Source organism: Gopherus evgoodei, chromosome 4 (assembly GCF_007399415.2).
Source record: "Gopherus evgoodei ecotype Sinaloan lineage chromosome 4, rGopEvg1_v1.p, whole genome shotgun sequence".
Taxonomy (NCBI): domain Eukaryota; kingdom Metazoa; phylum Chordata; order Testudines; family Testudinidae; genus Gopherus; species Gopherus evgoodei.
In genome coordinates, this window is record NC_044325.1 from 21,184,249 (window position 1) to 21,194,414 (window position 10,166).

Here is a 10,166-nt window from a genome sequence, read left to right on the forward strand (position 1 = left end):
TCTCATATCCCATCCTATCTTAGACCTTGTCTCATACTCCATCCCATCTCAGTCCTTGCATCTTAGTACATACAACCCTGTCCCATCTCAAACCTCATCTCTCATCACATTTTACCCCATCTCATCTTAGACCTCCTCTCATACCACATCCCATTCTGTCCTCTCCACTACCACTCTCAACACCTTATTCATCTCCTCCTATTGCTTTCTCTGTGTCTTTTTCCAGTCCATCTCCTATGTACAGAATGCCTTGCCATCTCCAGTTGCCCAAGATACCAGCCTCTCTCCATTCAGATCCCCCTTAAAATATTGCTTCTTCTCTGTAGCTCATAAGAAGAAAAAAAATTAAAAAACAGCAAGTCACTCCCTTCTCTGGATCTCTCAATGCCCCTCTTCCCCAAATATAAAACAGACAGGGAGTGTCTTGATTGTTTTGTCATAGCTTAAATCACAATTTTCTGAGTCAGAGGCCAGTGAAAAAGAATCTGATTTGGATCTGCATTCCAACTCTTCCCCCTCAAACAACAGGTGATTTGTTCTAGCCCATCCCTAATTCTACCTTATGGCTCTTATGGTATTGTACTGCTGCCCATCACCACAGTATCAAAACCCTTAATTCTATCAGCGTTTTGACAGAACAATCACTAACAATCCAACTCTCAGTGTTACTGTCTGCAGATACATACCATTGCAAGGCTGTTTCGGAAAACTATGTGGCTTTCCCCACCATCACCTCTTACTTCTCACATTCAGTCCCAGTCCCTTCCCCTTTTGTATCTGCAGAAGAGTAACACAAGTGGCACAACCACTATGAGTGCCCCAGGCACATCCAGGCTTTGATCCAAATAGACGTAACAGCTCCACAAAGCCACTGTAAATGGCCTTTATTTCTGGCATTCCCTACCCCTCAAAATCACTCACTCACAGGCACAAATGCTTTGCCTGGCTCACTGAGATCCTACTGCTGAAGCCAGCTAATGAATAGCAGTCTCTCAGCTGGTAGATGAAGCTATATGTACAAGAACTCTATTAAGCCATAATAATAAATAACTATGATTTCTAAAGATTGTTCTAATGGTTTTTTACCATTAACTCATATGTGTTATTGTAATCAACTTGCAATGGGCCCAAACTCATAAAAAGACATTTCTGAAACCATCAAGATGAGCTTAGCAAAATTTAAAAAGCCCTGGTACATCATAGCCTTACCCAATTTCACTATGGGAGGCCATACCTCAGAAGCAATAAAGATAGGGAGAAGTCTGTGTAAATGAATGCCAACTCTGTTAAAGAAAACTCTTGATAGTCTTTGAAGCTTAGGACTGATAATGGCATATAGACTAAACTGTCAACTGCAAGTTCAAAGAATCTGGATCAAATCCTCAGCCAATGTAAATCATCATAGCACTGTCTCTGGCCTTCTGACTTTATGGAGTAGAGAGAGTGGCTTCACAAACCAGGAGTATGAGTGGTTGCTGTTGTAACCAGTAAAAGAGTGAACTGGAGAAACTCTGACAGAACCACATTCCGTCCGAATATGCGGCTCTGTCAAAATCAAAATGCTTCATGAAGCTGGATCAATTTCACCGGAATTTAATTTCAGAAGAAAATGGGGGTGGGGAGAAGAGAGTTCTGGACAATGTTAAAACATCCCCTTCCACGTTTTTAGAATGAAGCATTTCATTTTTTTTCCATTTTGAAACCTTTTGCTTTGTTTTTATTTTGTCTTATAATAATACAACGTTTTAAAGTCAAAATTGAAATTTTTCACCAAATGGAAAATATTTTTTCTGAATTTTCCTTTGCAGATTTTACTCTGATTCAGAACAAAGTCAAATTTTGAAACCTCAAAATCCATTGTGACATGGAACGTCCATTCTCCACTCAGCTCTAGTCACCAGAACCCTACTATAATTTCAGACCAGTATTTCAATGTTCAATAATACTGTCTTCCATTGTAAACTCTTTGGGTGAGAAACCATACCTTTCTTAAGTGCGTACAGCACCCTGCAAAATGGGGCCCCAATCCATTATTAAGGCTCCTAGGCACTTGACACAATGCAAATAAATAAATAATAATAATCTTTCTATTTTTTATTTCATAAAACGTATGGATCTCATTTTTATCTGTTCTCCCAACCTCTCTCTTTCCTTCCTTCTGCATAAAATCCTCCCCTTCTCTTTCATAATCTCTCCCCCCATCTCTTCCTCTCCTAGGACTTGTTTAGTGACATCACACCTCCCACTATCCTTTTATCATTCTTGCAACTTTGGCCTTTCTAACCATATATTTTTGTATCACTCCTTCCACTCTCCCCTGCTGTGTGGAATTGCCCCTCAAAATGTAATTTCATACTCTGAGAGGGGATGATTGCTTTCAAAAAAGCCTGTTTCAGTCCAAAGAGTGAAAGGGAACTAGGGATAAAAAAAAAGACATTTGCAAAGAACTGTCAGGGTTTTTAGCTGTGTAACTCTAACAAGCCTAAAGAGAAAGGTAGAGATGAAAATTGAGAGGGAGGAAAAAGAACAGAGGGTTTAAGAAAGTAAGAAGCAAGGAGAACAGGGATGCAGGGTTCAGAATAAGATGCACTGGGATACTGCAAATCTGTTAAACCATCACATAGAGTGAGATTCTGCCACCCTCTCAGGATGACTATGGTAGCAGTCAACTTAAATCTGCGTTAGAGAATCTGGCCCATGATAAGCAACTATTGTGGGATTAGTTTTCAGCATGATGCATTAAGATTTAGCTCCATGATTCCCACAATCTTAATGAAACTAGTGCAGACAAATCCCTGTCCATCATGCTAAGTACTTATACCACACTATCACTGTAAAAAAATAGTTATGTGGCAGTGAGTGCCTTCAATTTTCTTCAGCTGTTTGCATGTCTACCATCATTTTCCAGCAAATAATTTACCTGCTTGCCATGCAAAACCAAGAACCAGCTATCAACCACAATTATTAATTATCATTTGTTTGAGTTACTTGTATTACTTTAGTGCTTAGAGACCCCAAACAAGATCAGGGCCAATTGTATTAGGTCAGGGATGGGCAAACCTTTTGGGCCAAGGGCCACATATGGGTGGGGAAATTGTATGCAGGGCCAGGATAGTGGGTTGGAGTGCGGTGTGCACGAAGGGGCTCAGGGCAAGGGATTGGAGTGGAGGAGGGGCATGAGAGGGCTCAGGGAAGGGGGTTGGGGTGCAGGAGGAATGCAAGGTGCAGGCAGGAAGCTTAGGGCAGGGAGCTGAGTGACGGGCTGCAGGAGGGGTTCGGGCTCCAGCCTGGTGCTGCTTACCTAAAGCAGCTCCGGGGTGGCAGCAGTGCGCACAGGGGCCAGGGCAGGCTCCCTGCATGCCTGCTTTGGCCCCATGCTGCGCCACTCCAGGAAGCGCTGCAGTGCCTGGGGGAGGAGAGGTGGAGGGCTCTGCATGCACTGCCCTTGCCATGCCTCCAGGTACCTCCCCTGAAGCTCCCATTGGCCATTGTTCCCCATTCCTGGCCAATGGGAGCTGCAGGGGGCAGTGCCTGGAGGCAAGGGCAACACATGGGCCCTCTACCCCCCGACCCAGGGGCCACAGGGATGTGGTGCTCGCAGCTTCTGAGAGCGGTGCAGGGCCTGTGGCACCAAAGGGGCAATCCCACGGGCCGGATCTGGCCCACGGGCCATAGTTTGCCCACCCCATAATAGGTGCTGTACATAGATGTAATGAGAGACTGTTACCACCCCAAAGAACTTATAGTCTTACATAGTCAAGATAAACAACAGATGGGAGGAAGGCATTCTCTCCATTTTACTTACAGATGGAGAACTAAGGAGCAGAGAGATTAAGCCTAGGGTTTTCAAAGGAGTTAGGAGTCCAGACTGGACACCTCAGTCCAGTAGGCTCTTATGAAAATCCAAGCCCAAGAACTTGCCTGCACAATTCTAACATGCTGAGCTCTGACTGGCCTCTGTAGCTCCTATTGGCTTGCTACTAAAGGTAATTTGTTCATGTTGACATTCGTGTTTGAAACAGGTATCTTTTAGAGCACTTCAGCAGGGTCTACACAGGACAGGTAGAGCACGGCACATTAGAGTGTTTCTCAAATCACACCCTTCTAGAGCAATTTGTCACACCGTGTAGACAAGCACTAAGTGACTTGTCCAAGGTCACTGAGGAATTCTGTGGCAGAGCCAGGAATTAAACATTTCTCGTGAGTCCCACTCTAGTGTCTCAGTCACTAAACCATTCTTCCTCTCTATTGTGAGTACGCAACGGCTGTCAGTTTACAATAGCCTCCATGGTACTAAAAGTATTTCCAGTCCCTTCTGTACAGGAAACCATTTGCAGAATGACAGTAGGAATCCATGGATCATATAGCAGTCTCTTTTTTTTTTTTCCACTTCTCTACTTTTTATGATCGCAACCTGCTGTACAGTCAAATCACTGTTCAAGTGAACTTCTTCCATATAGCACCTTCATCTGAATGAGTTTAAGACTCTCACAGGTATCTCTGTTAGCTTTATGGACTCACAATATGTTTAAGCCTAGCACTGAGCTTTAAACAACATTATTCTTATGTACAGCTCTTAGAATAACTTTTGAAATCTGTTTGGAATTTCCCACCTGCAGTGCCCAGTCCACCAGAATGTTAGATCTTCCCACCAGCTGCACTTAATTTGCGTGGGATCTTTCCCACTGATATTCAAGTAACCTTGCTGTCCTGCTTTCTTCACCACTTTCTTTGAAGACCCATAACGAACATACCATAACAGTTTTATATCTTCTACTTAACCTTAGGAGCTGTTTAAGCTTCTCTGAGATGGAAACTCTCTGATTTATACTCTGGTGTCTTTCAGCCTAAACAAATGTAATATTTTTTAAGATGCCCATCCCCAAGTCTAAATTATCAGATCAAATTACATCCAGAATGCTGTTGCAAAACCTCTCACTGAACTTGTTTCAAACTCAGTGACCTAATTTTCCCATGCTGTACTCATTAAATTACCTTCCAATGCTATATCATTGTATCAGTTTTAAACATCTTCCTGTGATAGTGAAGTATCTTTATGGCTTTCTTCTCCCTGACGTGTCTGAACTGGAAAAGAACTCCAAGCTCTCTTTGTTCTCTCAAGTCAACTGGCAAACGAGTTATCTTGTCTAAGGCACCATTAAAAAAAAAGTTTGAAAAATAACTGAGTGCACTAGAGTCATTGTTTTGTTTAACTACATTTTGTGTTCATGAATGGTAACCTAGGCTGGCAGCCCAGGAGAAAGGCACAGAACTTTCTTAGACTATGAAGATAATACAACCTCCATGCTCCATTCTGTCCATACCCTCTTTACTGAGGCCTGGTCCACACTACGCAGTTAAATCGATTTAAACAGCATTAAATCGATTTAACGCTGTACCCGTGCACACTACAACACACTTTAAATCTATTTTAAGGGCTGTTAAAATCTATTTCTGTACTCCTCCCCAACGAGAGGAGTAACACTAAAATCGATATTACTATATCGATTTAGGGTTAGTGTGGACGGAAATCGAAGTTATTGGCCTCATCATTTTACAGTAGCTATCCACAGTGCACCGCTCCAGAAATCGACGCTAGCCTCGGACCATGGATGCACACCACCGAATTAATGTGCCCTAGTGTGGACGCATAAAATCGATTTTATAATATCGGTTTTATAAAACTGGTTTTAGTTATTTCGATTTTATGCTGTAGTGTAGACATAGCCTGAGGCTGTCAATATGGGTAACCATTAGAATCCATTAGCTGCAGACTCTTGGCTGTGGTAGATCTGCTTACACAGGCCACCAAACTGCCATCAGATAGCAACTTTCAAAGCTGGATTCAAACTGGAGCCCTAGATGTGAAAGGCTCTATTGTCCCATTACACTGACAATCCTTCAAGCTATTCAGTTCCCCCTGATAGATTGCTCTGAAATTTCAATTTCATTGCCATTTTAGAACATCCTTTTTCACACTGCAAAAAGGCCCAGCTGAATGATCTGCATCTTTTAAAGCTGGAGTTTTTATGTAAGGCAGTTTCAGATAAAGCTGGTCAGAAAAGCATCAGAAAGTTTTTGTAATTTAAAAAACAAATCATCACTGAAAAGTTTTATTGAGCAACAGCACCTAATCAAAAAAAAAAGCTGTTTCCATGTTATCCATTTCTACGTCACGCTGAATACAGCACGTCTGCAACAACGGTTGTGAAAGGGTTCATGTCACCTTAGCTATAGTGAGGTGTAACCGCCAGGCCCCAATCCCGCAAAGAGCAAGACTCATGCAGACTGTCGCAACCATGCAGAGCCTCACTAAAGTCAATAGGCCTCCAGTTGGGCATAGGGGTCTGTCCCCATGGAGTTCATTGCAGGAGCAGGGCTAATAAACTGTTAAGAAAATACCGTGAAGTGGTTGAAATGCTCCTAATAAAGCAGTAGTCCTATACACAGAAAAGGAAATTTATTGTACACCAAGGCTGTGCATTTAAAAAGTCCCCATCGTATATTTATTTAATTTTTAAGAGTAAGTCTTATCTGATCAGAAACTTACAATGGTGGCTTACCAACAAAACAGAAGAGTTCACTGCGTCCCTGTAGAATTAATTAGCTGTGCAGAGTTTTCTCCCTATAAAAAATTCAAATAAATCGGTTCTGTTAGCCCAAGTACAGATCCAGGGTGTAATTAGTCTGATAATCAATATATCAGTAGGAAGCAGCTACTTAAATGCACCCTGTGCAGTCGTAGATTTAGGACAAGTGAAAGGGGCGTACTCAGCAACAGCAGGAAAGAGTATAAATGCAAATGAAGCTCATAAAAAAGAATGAGTGGTTCTGGCTGTGCAAGCTGCTCAAAATTCATCCAGATTTTTTTGAAACAGAGAAAAGAATCGGCTGCTCTGAATTACCCATATTTGGTTAACAAATGTCAATATGTACCACAGACCTTCATTTGTTTCCCCGCTTACTTGGAGACTTGTTAAAAAGTGCTGCTAGCTTTTTTCCTCTCTACGAATGCACAATTACCCCCCAAAAAAGTTCTAATAAAATGTGCACCTGTCATGCTCATATTTTTAGTGTTTAAAAATACTCCCTGTTGTGTACAGAGTACCAGCTGTGCCGACAGCTTTAGAGCATGACTGACATGCTCTGAGGCATGGACAGCCAAAGGTAGCTTGCCTCAGATTCGGCTTGGATAGTCTCTTCCTCCAACTGGGTCTAAAGAAATGCAACCTAAAAACTGAAACTGTGGAAGTTCTCTGGAAGTGCAGTCTCAGGGCTGGCTTTTTAATTCTCCCCCTTGGATATCTAAATAAATATTTAATTAAAACGAAGAGACTTGTGATTTCATCTAGTAAACCAGAAACAGGTTTTCTGAATAACCCTAGATAACAGTCGTTTTATTGCTTTTCCTCAGGGGAAGGAAATAAATCAGGAACATCTAATGAATGAAATGTGGGGGCAGCTTTGGGGTGGGGGGAGGAGGCAGTTAGCCAGGGTACTGCAGGGAATAATTTGGCAACTTATTTTTGCAAGTGAGATAAACGTTGAAGAAAATAAAATATGAACAGTGCTGATAATTAGTACAGATTGTGTAATGCTTCATTATCTTGCGTTTGGAGGTCAGTTTACATAGCTAGTCAAATCCTGCAGACCTTACTCAGGCACCACTCCCCCTGAAATCAGAAACCTTAAGGGATAATTGCCCCTAGTTTTCCCTCCTAAAAATAAACCACTGCATGCAATAGACTGTATGTAGCTGCCGATATATTGTATATTCTTTGGCCCAGATGAACAGTAGGATTTGATCTTAAGGAACAAATCATTTCCCTCTTTCAAAGGCAACAGAGAGTTCCCCCTTGGTAGTGGAACCAATGTGATTCTACTGAGCAAGAGACTGGTGGGGTAGAAATTAATAAGAGCTCTATAAGGCATGCATACCTCTTGGTATGGGGACAAGCGGGGCTAGAGTATGAATGGACCAGAGAAAGGGCAGAGTCAGAAAATCTTCTACTGTGTGCAGAGGCATATGGGACCTCAGATCCTTACTCTAGTCATTGTCCTGGAATAGTCTTCACGCAGTTGCTCCACAGCTTGAGACAGAGGATTCTTTTACACACACACACACACACACACACACACACACACACACACACACACACACACACACACACACACCAGGTGCTCAGCAGAGGATTTGTCCTAAATTGTTTGCAAGAGATATGCACTTACACTAGGAAAGCTTGGGAGATTCTCTCTTTTACTGCACAGGTTGAATTCAATGCAAACAAGCAAGATCGGACCCTAGATGATCTAGTCTCTTGCTCAAAATGTCCAAAAACCTCTTGACTCTAAATGTTCAATAATTTCTCATTCTAGGGAATGTATCCTCCTCTCCTCCATATGTTTTTCTGTGACTTGCATTATTATTATTTTAATGTATACTTCTACTCTCTATTTTCCTTGATCCACGGCTTCAAGATTTCAGTGGAGGGCGGATCAACTCACTTGGAATTTCACTAATAAATATATATTACACAGCATTCACTGTAGTTAACAGAGCTGAAGGGAGAGTTCACTGTTAATAATTTAGAGCCAGACCCTGCAGCAAGAGCTATGTGGATAGATCCCGACATTTTCATGAAGCCCCATATTGACTTCATAAATTAGGCCCAGACTCACCAAAGCACTTATGAGTGTGCTTAAATTTTGCTTCAGAGGCAAACACAATTTAGTGTATTTAAGAGCCCAGATTCACCAATACTTTCTGGCTGTTCTGCACCATACAAAGCAGCCATAGACTTGGTTTAAGCAGCCTGCTGGTGAATGTGAGCTAATTGCCCACAGCTGCAGACTGCAAAATTCTCAAGGCACTTATCAGAACCAAAGTCCATCAGACTTCCTTCTTCTATCAATGAGGCTTGATTAATGGGACAGAAGGAAAGGTCAGCGGGGCTATGGAGCAGAGCTGAGGTGTTTTTGTCGCCTTAATTATGCATTTCCATACTTCCTAACATTTAAGTGGAACTTTCAACTTTTAATCAGGCTTACTAAAATGTGTGTCTTTTAAAGAAAATGCTTATATTCTTTTAAGGATTTTTTCCCCCTTTAGTAGTTGAGAGATCTTGATCACTTTAAGTGAAGCTGGATCAAGTTTTTTGCCTGGAAATTTACACGTACACGCAGAGAGAAATAACACTGCATACACGCATGCACTTCAGAATGGAGAATGTAATCTCTTAAAAGAGATATCAAAGTGACACCGAAGCACTGACTTGTATCCAGCAATTTTACATTTGGTTCACAAATACTCAATTAGGTTTAAAACTAAACTCACAGCACCTCAAATTTATATTTAATGGTCCATCAAAGAGCTATATTTTATTTAGAAAAGCTGGGGAGAAAAATGCTGAGGGACTCATGAGGAGAATTTCCTGGTGCTGAGCAACGATCCCAAGCTGTTGCTCACTGAGGAGCCAATAAAGACCACCCCAACACTATAACTGGCTAGTTTGGAGGTCTAAGTAAAGGAGGAAGAAGCACTAACAGTTTTCTAGAAAACACTGAAAAATAACATTTAAAGGAAGACTTCATACCATGCAAATGATAGACAAGCACCTAAAAGGGAATCTTTAGAGGTAAATGGCTAGGACTCTCTCCACATTTCCTATCCAAGCCTGAAACTGTGATTGTTTCTTTAAGGTACTAAGATGTCATTTTAAAAATACAATTTATTCACTGTTGATTGTGAACAAAGAACATTTTTATTTATCAGGGGGTGGTGCGGTAGTAAATTTTAACAATATTAACTGATGCCTCAGATACCAAGAAAGCAAATGTTTAAAATAAACTGCTTAGAATGCAGAAACCAAACCAAACCAAACCAAAACTCTTTTCTGCTAATTGGGGATATAATTGGAATGAATCCCCTAGGAATTTTCCCCGCTCCTTCTACATAAAACCCTATTACTGGTTGATCCCAGAACAAAGATAATTTCCTAGAGATCCCCATACCCCTAATCCATATAGCTCTATCCCTAGCGGGTACACAGGTGCTCATACAAAGTTGAGAACCCCTTCTTCTTAAAGAAGCCTTAATTGATAAGACCTGGACTGACTGTGAATATAGAAATGCAGAAATATGGCAGGCAAGTCACCTTTTTTGATTT

At 41.4% G+C, this 10,166-nt stretch overlaps 1 long non-coding RNA gene across 1 annotated transcript in view; it reads right to left on the reverse strand.

Moving 5' to 3' along the window:
- The window catches only part of LOC115649742, a 33,605-nt gene extending 26,582 nt beyond the window's left edge, over positions 1 to 7,023 (reverse strand). Inside the window, exons 1-2 of the long non-coding RNA XR_003999899.1 lie at positions 6,944 to 7,023; positions 6,564 to 6,625 (exon numbers count right to left, since the gene is read on the reverse strand). This is a non-coding gene — a long non-coding RNA (uncharacterized LOC115649742). The remainder of the gene's footprint in view (positions 1 to 6,563; positions 6,626 to 6,943) is intronic.
- Between the last annotated feature and the right edge of the window lie 3,143 nt (positions 7,024 to 10,166).